Source organism: Sminthopsis crassicaudata, chromosome 3 (genome assembly GCF_048593235.1).
Source record: "Sminthopsis crassicaudata isolate SCR6 chromosome 3, ASM4859323v1, whole genome shotgun sequence".
NCBI lineage: Eukaryota > Metazoa > Chordata > Mammalia > Dasyuromorphia > Dasyuridae > Sminthopsis > Sminthopsis crassicaudata.
This window is the reverse complement of record NC_133619.1, coordinates 510968021-510983958: the sequence shown is the minus strand read 5'-3', so window position 1 is coordinate 510983958 and position 15938 is coordinate 510968021. Positions and strand designations below refer to the sequence as shown.

Genomic DNA, 15938 nt, shown 5'->3' with positions numbered 1-15938 from the left:
CAGAGTAAGGCAATAGAGAATTGTCGCCTCTAGCAGTGAGCCACCTTGTGCAGCTTCTTTCTTAAAAATGGAGAAGTACCAACTGACCCAAAAAGACTGAGTTTATGACCAGTCACAGACTTAAGGAAAGGATATTAAAGGTCTGTCTAAGACAGCAAAGAATTCTTTAGCTAACAGAAAAGATCACTAGCAGAGACTTGAGGGCTTTGTTAGAAGCTGATCATCAGTCCATCTTTTTTTGTTTTTTGATGAGTCACTCAGCACATAAACTTTTGAATGGTAAGAGTCTGATAAAAGAAATACTAGACTAGCTAGGAGTCAGGATATAAGGAAGAAATTCCTAACAACCAACTGTCCCACAATGCTTTGGGAGCTTCTTGTCACTGTGGTTCTTTAACCACTTTTTTGATACTTGAGGTATTGTTGGGTGAAGCAGTAAATGGAGCTCTGAAGCTGGAGTCAGGGAGGACAAGAGTTTAAATTTAATCCCAAATACTTACTAGCTAGGTAGCCCTAGCCTATATAAATATAAAGCCCATTAATTATTATTTGCCTCTCTTTCCTTATTTTTAAAAATAGTGATGATAATAGTACTGCCTTAAAGCATCACATAAATGCTAGTTGTTATGGAAGCTTTGGATTGTGATCCTCACTGTCACATCTCAATTTTTGACTTTGGGCAAACCACTCCTTATCTCTGGATGTTGGTTTCCTCATTTAAAATTTTCATTTGAGTCTTTTTGTTCCCTCTAATGATGTATCTCACAATCCATCCATGTCTGCCTGTCCTAAGCAACTCTTGTTTGTATCTTCCTGTAATTTTGTCACAGGTAGACCACCCAAAGTTCTTACTGAACTTTGTTATTGTTTATATAATTGGAGTTTGTTCTTACACCTGGTGTGTACTTCTATTTGGAAATGATAGCATTCTGTGACTCAACAGCCATACACCACCATAAGAGTATTGATATTTAAAAAGATAATGTCTTATTTCTGAGAGAAGTTTGGAGTCATTAAAGGACTGTAAAAATTTTCTAAAGGCAACTTAATCCATTTTTTCTCCTATTTATTTCTTGTCCATATGTATTTCATATATAGAAACACATATACACATGTATATATGCTGATGGACAAACTCTATTGATCATCTATATAACTGTATATAACAATCTGATTAATAGACATTCATCCACTTGGTTTTTCTTTTGTAGCTACTTAGGCTAAACTTTTTGGGTAGTTACCCATTTCTTACAAGGGGTTCAGCATGCTCCAGAATTTGACACAACTATGTATCAAGGATGACACCTTTGTCATCTTCAAAGAGGATCATCTGGAGAGTCTTATCATCCATAGGATCATCTTCATGGCAGTGGCAAACATCTTTGATAGAATGCACTCCTTATTTTATACCCCCTATATGTATCATCAAAATATAACTCATGTTATTTATGATCTCACAAAGTTACTTGGATTGTTAACTTTCAAGGACTCATGAATAATTTTGATGTATGAATAAGCAGATAGGTCAGTGAATAGAATACCAGTCCTGGAGTCTGGAAATCTCATTTTCTTGAGTTCAAATCTGGTCTTAGAGGCTTATTAAGTTGTATGATCCTAGGTAAATCACTTTACCCTAAGCTGGAGAAGGAAATGGTAAACCATTCCAATATCTTTGCCAAGAAAAACCCAGATGGGGTTATGAAGAGTTGGACATGAATGAAATGACTTAACCGTATAGCATAAAGTACCTAGTAGAATTTCTCTACCTCTTCATTTTCTGCATCAGATACTAATATGTGAACTGCATTATTTTCATGTTGTCTTTTTCAAACACTTATTATGAATATTGCAATTGCAACATCCCATGAAATAATGTTTTTTTGTTGATAAAATCATCTTGGCCAATTCACTTCATGTAGAAGAACTGAATCATCTTACAATGTAGCTATATCTTTTTTCTTGTGGTTTCATTTATGATGAGAATATCAAGATTGACACAATTCATTCCTTTTCTACTCTGTCAATTTATTGATGATTAAATTACTTTTTTTAGAGTAGCAGTAGCTAAGTTAAAGTTTATAAACTAAAATTTTATTATTTATAATGCATTACTCTTAATATTTTTTACTCTGCCACGTCACTGTAAAAAGAGGACCATTTTATAATTTTCTTTTTTCTTTTCTTTTTTTTTTTTTAATTAATCACTACCCTGCTGGTGTGCTAATGACACACTTCTCTGGACTTAACTGAGTTGGTCTTTGGGAATAATACTTGACCTATTGCTGGGATCACATTCAAAGCTTTCCAGCATAATAAAACTTACTAGGGCTCTTCTCTGTTAATATGGATTTTTAAGAACCAAGGATTACTTATAAGACTTAGGAACACATCAGAGTACAAATTTATGACAGTTTCTTATTTGTAAAATGACAAGTAGGGGAATATTTGTGACTATATAACAGTTCATGTGAAGAGGACCTTGGGCTCATAGTTGAACACAAGCCCACAGTGTGATGTAGCTATCAAAAAAGAGTTAATGAAATCCTAGTCCTTTTTAAAAAAATTTATTATAACTTTTTGTTTACAGAACATATACATAGGTAATTTTTCCACAATGACCCTTGCAAAACCTTGTGTTCCTAATTTTCCTCTCCTTCCCCCCACTGTCTCCCCTAGAAGGAAGATAATTTAATACATGATAAATATTTTTAAATATATGTTAAATCCAATATATGTATACATACTTATGTAATTATTTTGCTGCACAAGAAAAATCAGATCAAGAAGTAAAAAAAACCTGAGAAAGAAAATAAAAAATGCAAGAAAACAAGAACAGAAAGAGTGAAAATGCAATATTGTGTTCCACATTCTGTTCCCACAGTCCTCTCTCTGAGTGTAGATGGCTCTCTTCATCACTGAACAATTGGAACTAATTTGAATCATCTCATTGTTGAAAAGAGCCACGTCCATCAGAATTGATCATCATATAGTCTTCTTGTTGCCATATATAATGATCTCCTGGTTCTGCTCATTTCACTCAGCATCAGTTCATATAAGTCTCTCCAAGCTTCTCTGTATTCATCCTGCTGGTCATTTCTTACAGAACAATAATATTCCATAACATTCATATACCATAATTTACCCAACCATTCTCCAATTTATGGGCATCCATTCAATTTCCAGTTTCTGGCCACACAAAAAGGGCTGCCACAAACATTTTTGTACATGAGTTCATTTCCCTTCTTTAAGATCTCAGGGATATAAACCCAGTAGGAACACTACTAGGTCAAAGGGTATGTATAATTTGATAACTTTTTGAGCATAGTTCCAAATTGCTCTCCAGAATGGTTGGAGAAATCCTAGTCTTTGATGATAAAAATGAAGAAACTAACAGTCCCATTTTGTTTGTTTTCTTGTCAGACCATATTTAGAGAATGGTACTCAGCTCTGTAATCCTATTATAACAGAGGATTTGGACAAACTATATTGTTTTCAAAAAAAGTTGATTGGAAAGGGAGGGAACTAAAAACACTTGAAAGGATTCAGGATATTTAACCTGATGAAGAAAAGGCTCACAGGTATAAAAGCTGAGAAAATAATAATTTTCAATTTTATGCCATCTTCCTCCCTTTGGAGAGATTATGATTAATTGGAGCATGTTTTCTGCTCCTGAGCATAGTCACATAAAGGCACTTGCAATTTTGTAGACTACATTTTGAGGCCTATTCCAAGAATGCCCTGAACCTGCTTTATTGTTTGTGCAAGTTCTCTGGATCAACATTTGATTTTGTGTTTGACTCTATGAAGAGTTTCGGCATAAAACATTTAAAATATCACAGACATTTTGAATAAATAGAAAAAATGGAGGGTAAGGCAAAGTATGAATATTTCTTTATTTTGTAGACTTTGGGCGAGCCATTTAATTTGTTTCCTCATCTCTTAAATGAGAGTGCTAGATTTGATGGTTTCTAAGGTCCCTTGAGGTTTTAATATTACATTTTTGTCACATCCTTTGTAACATTACATCTTTGTTTTAAGGCTCCTTCCAGATCTGGCATTCTGTATTCTGTGATTCTGTTCATTTCTGAGTCTTGGTTGTTAGCTGATCCCCTTTGACTTCTAACTTATTTTGTAAGACCTCACCATCCATTTAATACCACATCATAGAATCATTTTTGCTTTCATACCTTTGTTTACAAAGTTTACACAACCCTACAGTTTAGAAGACAGGGTATACCCTGTCTTTTGCTTTCCTTTTCAAAGCCTATCTGTCCCTAAGGACCAAAAGCAAATCTTGTCTCCTTCAGGAAGCCTTTCCTTATCCTTCTTATCCCACTAATCTTTCTTTGAACTATGTACTTTAGGACTAATTAGGACACAGTATATTAGAACATATTAGAAGCAGCATTAGAACAAGACTATTTGGGGTAGAAAACACCGAGCTCAGCACCATGGAGAGTTCTTCTCTCCCCCCCCCCCCCCATTAGCAAAAGCTCTCACAAAGGTATAATAGAAAGCTCCAGTAATGCTCTGCACAATCCATTCTTCCCAAAATATATTAAGTGCCTGTTGTGCAGAAAACTGCAAGAGATGTAAAGTTGAGACAAGATGCTACCTGCTTTTAAGGAGTTTTCAAACTTATAAATGTTTATTACATATTCTGTGCACTTGATTTAATCAGAAAACCTGGTTTTGAGTCCCAGCTCTGAGACTTACTATGTGTGTTATCTTTAGCAAATGATATCCTCTTTTCAGTTTCAATTTATTTATTCATGCACTATCAGATCAATGGTGGCTATCTCTTATGGTCCTTGGTTCGTCATCAAAATCTTTCTCTTTAGAAGTAATATAATTACTTGGAGTTGGGTTTAGAATCTTGTTAAATGGACCTTTGGTCGGGCCTTGTTAATGCACTTTGACTTAGACTCTCATATTGGCACTACCACTGCTTGCCAAGGACCTTGGGCATATCCCTTTATAGATATGCAAGTTTTATGAGCTTCCCATTTCAAAGTCTGGTCAGGTTGTTAAAGTCTGAAAAAACTAAATGGATTGCCTTTAAGAACCATAAAGGACAGGGCCACAAGATTCTCCAAAAACTTCTAATATAGCACAGTGGAGGAAGGTAGATTTCAAGACTTTTCTGAGTCTCCTCTTTTGAACATGTAGTTTAGTTGAAATATTGCCATGAGCTGAAAAAATAGTACTAAGCAATTTGATTGCAGCATATAGACTTAAAGATTATCAGAGCAAAAGGCATCTTAGAATGTAATTAGATTTCATTTTGGAATACAGCAACAGATTTTGAACATGCAATATTAGAGTATAAACATAATAGCATGAAATAATAATGTCAGAAAAGGAAGAGAACATACATATGTTTTCTTGGAACATATATAATAGAATATGACATGGAATATTTTATCTGAAAGAGACAAACTATTAAGACATTGAATATTAAGTGTTAAAACCAAACAGACCATCAGACTAGACCTTTGAAACATAAAATGACAGAACTGAAAACCCTTTACATACCATTTACTCCATACCATTTACACTGATGCTAAATTTCAGAACCAGCTTCAGAAACCATTTCTGAATCCTGAAAAGAGGCCTTTTCCCTAGTCTATGCTACTTTCCTATAAAATTAACTAAAAATATTTTATTTTTTTATTCGAGAGAAAATAATTTTCTCTTAAATGCTACTGCTTGCAGAAAATCAGATTATAATTAGAGGACAATAAGAAGGTAAAGCTTTGTAAGATTTCTGAACACTTCGAAGGATTTGAGAGAATGTATTACTTTCTCTTGACGTAGCTCTATTATGGATGGTGCTGATATGCTGGACACAAGTTGGAAAACAGAGAAGAAGAACCATACACCTTTAACTATCCCTTCCACCAACAGAGGGAGTTAAGATTTTTTTGTATAAATGTGAGAAAGAGAATGCTTTAGGTAGAACTAATTGAACTGTGAATAATGAAAATCAGAGAAAGGAACAACATCTTTAAAGGGGAGAAAAAGATGGTGCTCATGAAGAGGTCTTGGGTCATTTCTCCATTACAAACTCTAGGGAAAGATATTGCATAGGTTAGCTTGGTGCTACCCAACACTTGGAATTTGGGGGGTAAGCTGCTTGAGAGAAGAAATAAGCAGCATGTAAATGGCTTCTGTTATGTAGGGGGTGACAGATAGGTGATAAATATTTGTAACTCAGTATCAGTAAGCTGATCTGCAACTACAGAGTTTTACATTTATTCTGGGAATGTAGCATGAATGCATTGAGAGGGTTTAGTGCAGGGTGGATCAGGTAGATAAATGGAATGGGAATGGGAAAAAAGAAGTGGAAGGTTAGGGCAGAGGAAGGAACGAAGTAGATCTAAAACATGAAATTGGTTCTCAATCTAATATGAGAGAAAGTGTGGCCTTGCTCCATGGATTCAACCTCAATCTAGGTAATGTCCTGTGATTCAGGAATTAAGTCCTCCCTACTGTAGTATTACTACCCTCAAGATCACCAATAACTTCCTGCTGAGTCTTTTCTTAATCCTTCTCTCACACCTCTCTCTGCATTTGACACTCTTATTAATTACTTCCATATTCCTGAAATTCTTTCTTTCCTTTCCTTGGTTTCAGTGCTACTATATTGCCCTGTTCCTGCATCCTTCTACTCAGCATATTTCAGTGGTTCCTTTAGAAGAGCCAGTCCCAAGGCCACACAGCTTAAAAGTAGCAGCGCTAAACCTCTAGTTGAGATCATCTGACTCCAGGTCCAATATCTTTCCCCCTATACCATACACCTTTAACTATCCCTTCCACCAAATTGGCCTTTGATATGTCAGAATTAATTTTAATTCACCTCCCTTTGGTTTTAATAGACACAACTCAGCAAACATTTATTAAGTGCCTATTCTGTTCTGGGACCCTCTATTTAGATCACTAGGAAAGACATGAAGATGAATAATATGGAGGAGAAATTGAGCAGTAAGATATTTAGAAATATTGTGAGCTGTTTCAGTTTATGTTTGATTCTTTTGACCCTATTTGGGACTTTCTTAACAAAGATATTGAGCTTTTTGCCATTTCTTTCTCCTGCTCATTTAATAAATGAGGAAACTGAAGCAAAAAAGATAAAAAGTGATTTGCTCAGGGTCATACAAATTTGAATTCATGAAGATGAGACTTAAGTCCAGCACTCTATTTACTGCCCTATAAAAAGGCTCAAGATAAGGTGGGAAAAGGGGTACAGACATGCTGAGTGAGATATTAGTGGAGGAAGGGGCATTTCTGACTGATAAGGGCAAGAAAAGCTTCCAGGAGGAGAAAATGGAATTTGAGTTGGACTCTGGAGTAAAAATTTCATCACAATGAGATAGCTCTAAGGAAAGAGAATTCCAGACAGAGTTAATAGCAAGCATGAAAGCAGAGGTAAGAGATATCCAAGTAAGAAATATCCAGGGCATCAAAAAAAAGTCCAGTTAAGCTCAAGAGAAGGGAATATGGGAGAAAGAAAGCTGAAAATTTTTAGTCTGAAAAAAAGATAATAGGAGAAGACAAAGATTAGAAAGGGTGAATGTGAAGGCTGTCTTTAAGGATTTGAAAGACTTATGTAGAAACTTGGGCCAAGAAAGCAGAAGTTGGAGCAATGGGGTCCAGTTGCAGAAAGGAACATTTTGCCCTAGAATAAGAACAGGCTTCATATCAATTAGAGCCAGCCTACAGTGCCTGGTTTGCCTCCAGGGTTTGTGAACAGCTCCTTCTTGTTGGTGAAAAGGTAGATGCCCCTCCTACTGCTGGCATTCTGCCCTGCATTCTAAAGGTCTCTTCTCATTGTTCTTAGGTCCCTTCTCATTTGTTAAGTAGGGTTCTATGTGAACTGGTTATTTTGTTACAGATTAAGCAACCACAACTTCAGTCTCACATTTCTTTGATGGTTTATTAAATTTTATTGGGATTTAGAACAATTTATGGAAATTTATAGTAAGAAAAAGTACACTGTAAAAGTCCAAGTATTTGAGCTTTTGAGGATCCCAAAGAAGCTTTTGAGGAATTTGAGGAATTAATCTTTGACTTTTACAATTGACTTTTGATGGTAAAATTGTTGTTCAGTTGTCTTTCAGTCATGTCAGACTCTGACTGTTTCTTGGCAAAGATATAGGAGTGGTTTGCCACTTTTTTCTCCTGCTCATTTTGCTGATATGGAATCTGAGGGTTAAGTGATTTGCCCAAGGTCACACGGCTAGAAAGTGTCTGAGGATAGATTTAAACTCAGGAAAATGAGTCTTCTTCATTGTATCAATTAGCTGTCCTGGTTGAAAAATATCAGTGAATATTGAACAGGGTTGCTGAACATGTCCTGCCTTTCTCTTATCTAAAGCCTGTAGTAAGAAGTGAGATGCTTTCCTCATTTTCCAGCCATCTAGTCACTGAGTCCGGTATTTAATCTTTTTTTTTCTAGCCGATATCTTTTGTTTTTACATCAGCTTCTTTTCTAAATATGTCCCTTACTTTATCCAGTGAGCAAAGGATAAAGAAGAGAGAAAAAGCAGTTGATTAAAACAGCCAATATATATGTCTTCCATTCTATGAAGTATTCCACACAGTGTTTAACATAAATATCTTGTATAAAATATTTTCCATATCATTACTTTGCCTACTGAATATCCAAGTTCATCATATTTATTCATGAACTTTTAGTATTTGACCAATCTAATCATTCCACAATTATTGTTAGTTTTCACTTACTGCCATTCATTAATTTTAGTCCTTTCTTTGTCAGTTTAAATAAGCCTGGCACATGGAAAGGGGAAGAGCCATACTTGGCTTCAGGTCCCAGTTCTGCAACTTACAGTATTGTGTGACTTCTCTAACCCCACTTGTTTATCTACAAAAATAGGACTATTCATCTGTGAAGAACAGGATAATTGTGATGAGCAGATTTTATGAACTTCTGAATAAGGTTTTTACACGAGTATATTGATAGAAAGTAAAATTGTAATGCTGTTAAATGGAAGCTGCACATCTCTCATGTTAACTTATAGCCCCCATGTGAATACCCTTAAAATATCACCTTACTGTTGCAGAGGTACCATCTAGTGGCAAAAGAGAGTACTGTAGGCTCTGCAGCATGCAGAGGAAATGTATGTGGTGCTTCTTCCCAAAATGTTTCCAAAAATGCATTGTAATGGCCCTGAACTGTCCTGGTAGGGATCATGATAAATAAGTCACTCAACTTCTCTAAGATTTGATTTCCTTGAGACAATAATACTCATAGTATTTGCCTGATGGGGCTTTTGAGAGTCTTACTTGAAAAGCTCTATATAAATGTCAGTTTTTCTTATCATTATTATTACCAAATTCAAACAAAATAAGAGAACATAGTTTTTCCTAATACAGGAATCTTCTCTCCACCTTCCTTGACAGAGCAGCATTTGCTTTAATATCTCCAATGATGGGGGGACCATTCTTTCTCATGAGGCAGCCAATTTCATTGTGATAAAAGTCTGGAACTTTTACTTATGCTATCTACTTTCCTATGACACCCATATTTCTCCTAATGTAATTCATAAGATTTTGGAATAATAAGGCCATACCTTTTAAAGGGGCCTTAGAGGTCACACATTTCATTCTCTTAATTTCACATATATAAAAATTGGTCCAGAGCTTAAATAATTTGCCTAAGGTTACATAGGTTTTCTGTGTAAAAACAGTAGATAAATACATTATTCATACTTACTTCCTCCACTTCCTTTCCTCTCATTCTTCTCTACTCTTTTGTAATCTAACTTTCAACTTCAATTATTCATCTAATATGTTTCTTTTCTATATTATCAGGAATCCCTTAATTGTCTAATCTTATGATCTTCTCTCAGTGCTAATCCTTATTAAACTGTCTGCTGCATTTGATCACCCTCTACTCCTGGATACTCCTTCCTCTTTGGATTTTTCATCAGTACTTTTCACCAACAAATCTCTGGATGGCTCTTTTTCAGTTTTCTTTGCTGGCTCATCATTTTTCATACCTCCTAACTGGGCGTGTTATACAAGGTTCTGAGCCCTCTTCTCTTCTCCTTCTAAATTTCCATGAGTTTAACTATTGTTTCCATGCAGATGACTCTAAGATTTAGATATTCATAAGTTCTAATTCACTAATTGGCTATTGAACATTTCAAACTAGATGCCCCACACACATCATTAACTTGCCTAACACTGATCTCAGTATCTTTCTCCTTAGACTCTCCTATCTTCCAAATTTCCCTATATCTGTGAAAGATACTTTTATTTTTCTAATATCTCAGTTTCCTAATACCAGCATTATTTCTTATTCCTCTGTTTCCTTCAAAAGTATATATAATCAGTTGCCAAATCTTACTTTTTCTTCTTCACAGCTGTTCTTGCCTTTCACTTCTTATCTAATAGTACACAATTACATCTTAATTCAGGTTCTCATTATCTTTCATCTTGATTCTTGCAATATTCTCCTAATTGATCTCCTTATCTCAAATCTCTTCCCACTTTAATCTATTTTATATACTGTTGCCAAAGTAATTTTTTTTTTAATGCTAAAGTATGTTTTGCCTCTGGCATAAAATACAAATGCCTCTGGTTAGCTGGCCCTAATCTATCTTTGCAGCTCCTTTGGACATTATTCTTTCTCCCACACATTGTACTTCAAGCAAACTGACCTCTGTTCTATCCACAACTTTCCATTTCCCATTTCCATACTTTTGCACTGATCAACTCCCATGTCTGAAATATACTTCCTCCCACCTATGCCTTATAACTTCCATCTCTTCTTTAATATGCAGCTCAGGCATTACCTTCTGCAGGATACTATTTCTGATCCCAACTTTCTATCTCTCCACTACTGCCTTTCCTTTCCAACTATCTTGAATTTTACTTTGCATATATACATACATATGTATGTCTCTATAACTTTATATTTATGCTGTATATATGTACATATATATTGGTTTTTTAAAAATATTTTTCCAAGATTAAACTCAATAAAGAGTATTTCCATACACATAGCAGAATGCAAAAAATAGATTCTGTATGAAGCCAAGAAAATTTACATCATACTGCTTGTTTTTAAAATATATAATAAAATCTAGATTTTAATTTCAAAGCTTTTCTGCTTGTCTGTGCTTATGAACTTCTTTCTGTTCTTTTCTGGGCATTTAAAAAATTATAATGGTCAGAGTTTCAGAAGGAATCCATACATTGTTCTGTCCAAAAATATATGCACCTTGTTTCCAAAAGCTTTCTGTTAGAGGTAGGTAAAGTGCTTCATCTTATGTCCTCTGGAGACATGGTTCATTTTGTTTTGTTCTGTTTTATTCATTGTAGTTTGATGTTTCAACATTGTTCTTCCTTATAGATTGTAGAAACACTGATGTAGATTGTTCTTCTGGCTCTGGGCACTTTACTCTGTATCAGTCCACAGCACTTGGGATTCTTTGAAATCTTCATTTCTGTAGTTTAACCCTAGGATTTTAGCATGGTGGACTAAAGTAGGAATGTGGAAATGAGGAGGTTGCCCTCAACTCCAGATAGCCTGCTCCAGCTCAGCCACTAGTCCTGGGTGACAGTTTGTTAGAAATGTTGAAGAAAGAGTCCAAGGATCAGTTGGGTTAGATAGCTCCTCCACTGCTCGAAAGGTGTCACCTTGGTAAAAGTCCCTTCTTTCTGAGGTCACAGGAATTCCCATTCCCCAAGGTCATTCAAGAAGTTGGTGTGACAGTGAGAGCCCTAAGCTTCCAAAGCCCAGTGACTTTTCAAGAATACCACAGGAGATCATGGAGCAGTTGAGGACTGAGCACTTCATAGCTATACCTCAGTGAGGTGACTGCCTTTCCCAGAAAAGTCCCAGCTTGCTTCCCGACGCTACCCAATGTATCTGAATGTAATTGTTGTCTTCCCTATGGCAATGCAATCTTAATAGGGACCATTTTGTACTTTGTGTCTAGCAAGGTACCCAGCATGTGGTAGCCACTTAAAATTGTTGACTGATTGATTGAGCATGGATTCAAACCTAGATCCTCTAACTCCAAATCCAGCACTGCTCTGCTTTCCATATTATTTATTCATTCAATAAACATTAATCACCTACTGAAAACATTGTCTTTGGCATTAGAAGTGATACAAAATTTATATAAGTATGACCCTGTCTTCACAGCTTACACTCTAAGAGAGGATACTAGTACATATAGCTATTAGGCACAATATTACTTAATAAGTTTATTAAACTAATAACATAAGTATTGTCAGATATTATGAAATCCTGGGCAAGTTGCTGAAGACCATAGAAGCACAGGTGTTTTTGTTTTTGTTTTTGTTTTTTTTTCAAATCAGTGCTATACAGACTTGGGAATTGAACATCTGGTTAAGAAGATGGTACTTGAGAATGGAATGTGGATTTCTGGAACATGTATTAAAATATAACAATAATAGGTACTCGGTCAGGGATGTAGTATACCTTAAAAACCCTGGAGAGGATGTCTCTGGTGTATAGTGAATTGAATCAAAACTGTTTGTGTATAGCCACCAACCTGGGAACCATAGGTAGCAGCTAAGATGTAGAAAGAATAGGTCTTGAGATGCCCAAAAGCATATAAAGCTAACTCAGAATAAAAAGCCAGTAATAAAATCCATAGCTTCAGATATATAAGCAATGTATAATTATGCTACACAAAATGAACTAGAGATCTAATACAAGGAAATAAATTTAATCTGATAGGTATTATTAAAACTTGGTAGGATGAAAACCATGACTGGAATATAATCCTGAAAGTGTGTTATATAGCTTATTAAAAATTAACAGGAGAGTTAATAAGAGATAACACTATACATTAAGAAAATATGTTCATGTGAGAAAATTGAGGAAAACCTCATGCCTACCATGTTGACAAAATTGATATGCTGGAAGGGCTGTGGGGAAACAGTACATTTATACACTGCTGATGGAATGTGAACTAGTCTAGCTATTCTGAGAAGCAATTTAGAATTATGCCCCAAAAGCTATACCTTTCTGACTCCTCAGTAATAATTTTATAAAAAAAAATTTTCAATAGTATTTTATTTTTCCAATTACATGTAAAGATAGTTTTCAGCATTCATTTTTATAAGATTTAGAATTTCATTTTTTTTCTTCCTTCCCTCTCTTATCTCCACTCCATCAAAACAGCAAGCAATCTGATATAGGTTACATATGCATAATCATTTTAAACATATTTTCATATTAGTCGTTGTGAAAGAAAAATCAGAACAAAAAAAAAACCACAAGGAAAAAAAATGAAAATAGTATGCTTCCATCCCACATTCAATCTCCATAGTTGTTTCTCTGGATGTGGCTGGCATTTCCTATCCCAAGTCTGTTGTAATTGTCTTAGATCACTAAATTGCTGAAAATAACTAAATCCATCACAGTTGATTTTCATATAATCTTGCTGTTAACTGTATACAGTGTTCTCCTGGTTCTGCTCACTTCACTCAGCATCAGTTCGTGTAAGTCTTTCTAGGATTTTTTTGAAATCAGCCTGTTTATCCTTTCTTATAGAACATAATATATATTTATATACCATAACCTATTCAGCCATTCCCTAATTGATTGGCATCCACTCAATTTTCAATTCAACCACAAAAAGAACTGTTGTAAACATTTTTTGCACATGTGGGTCCTTTTTCCTTTTTTATTATCTCTTTGGAATACAGACATGGTAGTGATACGGCTGTATCAAAAGTATGCACAATTTTATAGCCTTTTGGGCATAGAGAAACTATTTTCTTCAGTGAGACTTATACCTCTTTTTCCATTTGACCAATATGCACTTTTTATTAGAGAAGTTTTGTACCTCTTTTACCATGTGGCCATTGTGTTTTTTAAGGTGACATTTTATTCAATATTTTTTTCCTCTTTTACCAATCCCCAGGAATAATTTTAATAATTTAATATTTAATATCAGATAAGCATAGAATCTCAGGTTGAAACAGAATTCAGTGGCTATCTAGGTCAGTTCATACTTGAGCTTGAAAAGAAATAGGCATGAGTGACCTGGGTTCTTCATGAAATATTTATTTCCTGAAGAAACTTATCAATCAGAGGTGAGCCCACAGGTAAGTGTCACAGCATCTTCAAAACAAGAGCAATATTGGTGTGAAGATAAAAGAAGTTAGTGAGTCAGGGCTGAGCCAGGAGAGAAAAATGAGAGAACTATTGTTAAATTGGGGAAGAACAAATATTCTAATTTTTAAAAATAATAAAAACAAAACAAGGTGGAGGAGGGAGAAGAGAATGTTATATGCAAATTAGGGAAGCAAAAAAAGGGAGAAACTTTCTAATCATTAGAGGACTCCAAAAGTACAACAGATTTCCTAATTTTTCCAAAGCAAAACTTGGTAAAATATGTTGAAGGATAGAATGTTTTGTTCAAGTATGAGCTGACCTAGATAGCCATTGAACTCTGGATACTGAGATTCTTTGCTTATCTGAAAATGCTATGTTAAGGTCTTAAAAATAAAGGTTCTTCTAGAAATCATTATTGATCACAAAGTAGAAAACTTTGATTATAGCAAATTGCAAAGTTTTTGTACAAACAAAACTAATGCAGATAATATTAGAAGGGAAACAATAGGAAGAATAAAAGGTCAGGAATTGCAAGGGAACTAATGAAAAAAAAACTCAGAGGAAGGTGGTCTAAGTGTACCTGATCTAAAGCTATATTATATAGCAGCAGTCACCAAAACCATTTAGTACTGGCTAAGAAATAGACCGGTATATCAGAGGAACAGATTAGATACAAAGGACAAAAAAGAGTACATCTATAACAATCTAATCTTTGACAAACCCAAAGATACCAACATTAGGGATAAAAATTCATTATTTGGAAAAAACTGTTGGGAAAACTGGAAATTAGTATGGCAGAAATTAGATATGGATCCACACTTAACACCATATACCAAGATAAGATCAAAATGGGTCCATGACTTAGGCATAAAGAATGAGATAATAAATAGATTAGAGAAACCGAGAATAGTCTACCTCTCAGACCTGTGGAGGAGGAAGGAATGTATGACCAGAGGAGAACTAGAGATCATTATTGATCACAAAATAGAAGATTTTGATTACATCAAACTAAAAAGTTTCTGTACAAACAATACTAATGCAAACAAGATTAGATGACAGGAACAAATAGTGATGAATGTTGGAGGGGATGTGGGAAAACTGGGACACTGATACATTGTTGGTGGAGTTGTGAAAGAATCCAGCCATTCTGGAGAGCAATTTGGAACTATGCCCAAAAAGTTATCAAACTGGGCATACCCTTTGACCCAGCATTGCTGCTATTGGGCTTATATCCCAAAGAAATACTAAAGAAGGGAAAGGGACCTGTATGTGCCAAAATGTTTGTGGCAGCTCTTTTTGTTGTAGCTAGAAACTGGAAGTTGAATGGATGCTCATCAATTGGAGAATGGTTGGGTAAATTATGGTATATGAAGGTTATGGAATATTATTGCTCTGTAAGAAATGACCAACAGGAGGAATAGAGAGGCTTGGAGAGACTTACATCAACTGATGCTGAGTGAAATGAGCAGAACCAGAAGATCACTATACACTTCAATGCTGTATGAAGAGGTATTCTGATGGAAGTGGATATCTTCAACATAGAGAAGAGCTAATTCACTTCCAATTGATCAATGATGGACAGAAATAACTACACCCAGAGAAGGAACACTGGGAAGTGAATGTAAATTGTTAGCACTACTGTCTGTCTACCCTTCGGAATCTAATACTTAATGTGCAACAAGAAAATGGTATTTACACACATATATTGTATCTAGGTTATATTGTAACACATGTAAAATGTATGGGATTGCCTGTCATCGGGGGGAAGGAGTGAAGGGAGGGGGGGATAATTTGGAAAAATGAATACAAGGGA

At 35.2% G+C, this 15938-nt stretch overlaps 1 protein-coding gene across 5 annotated transcripts in view; it reads left to right on the top strand.

Moving 5' to 3' along the window:
* Nucleotides 1-15938, top strand: part of FAM168A (family with sequence similarity 168 member A) — a 188303-nt gene that overhangs the window by 115955 nt on the left and 56410 nt on the right. The gene's annotated exons all lie outside the window — the stretch shown is intronic.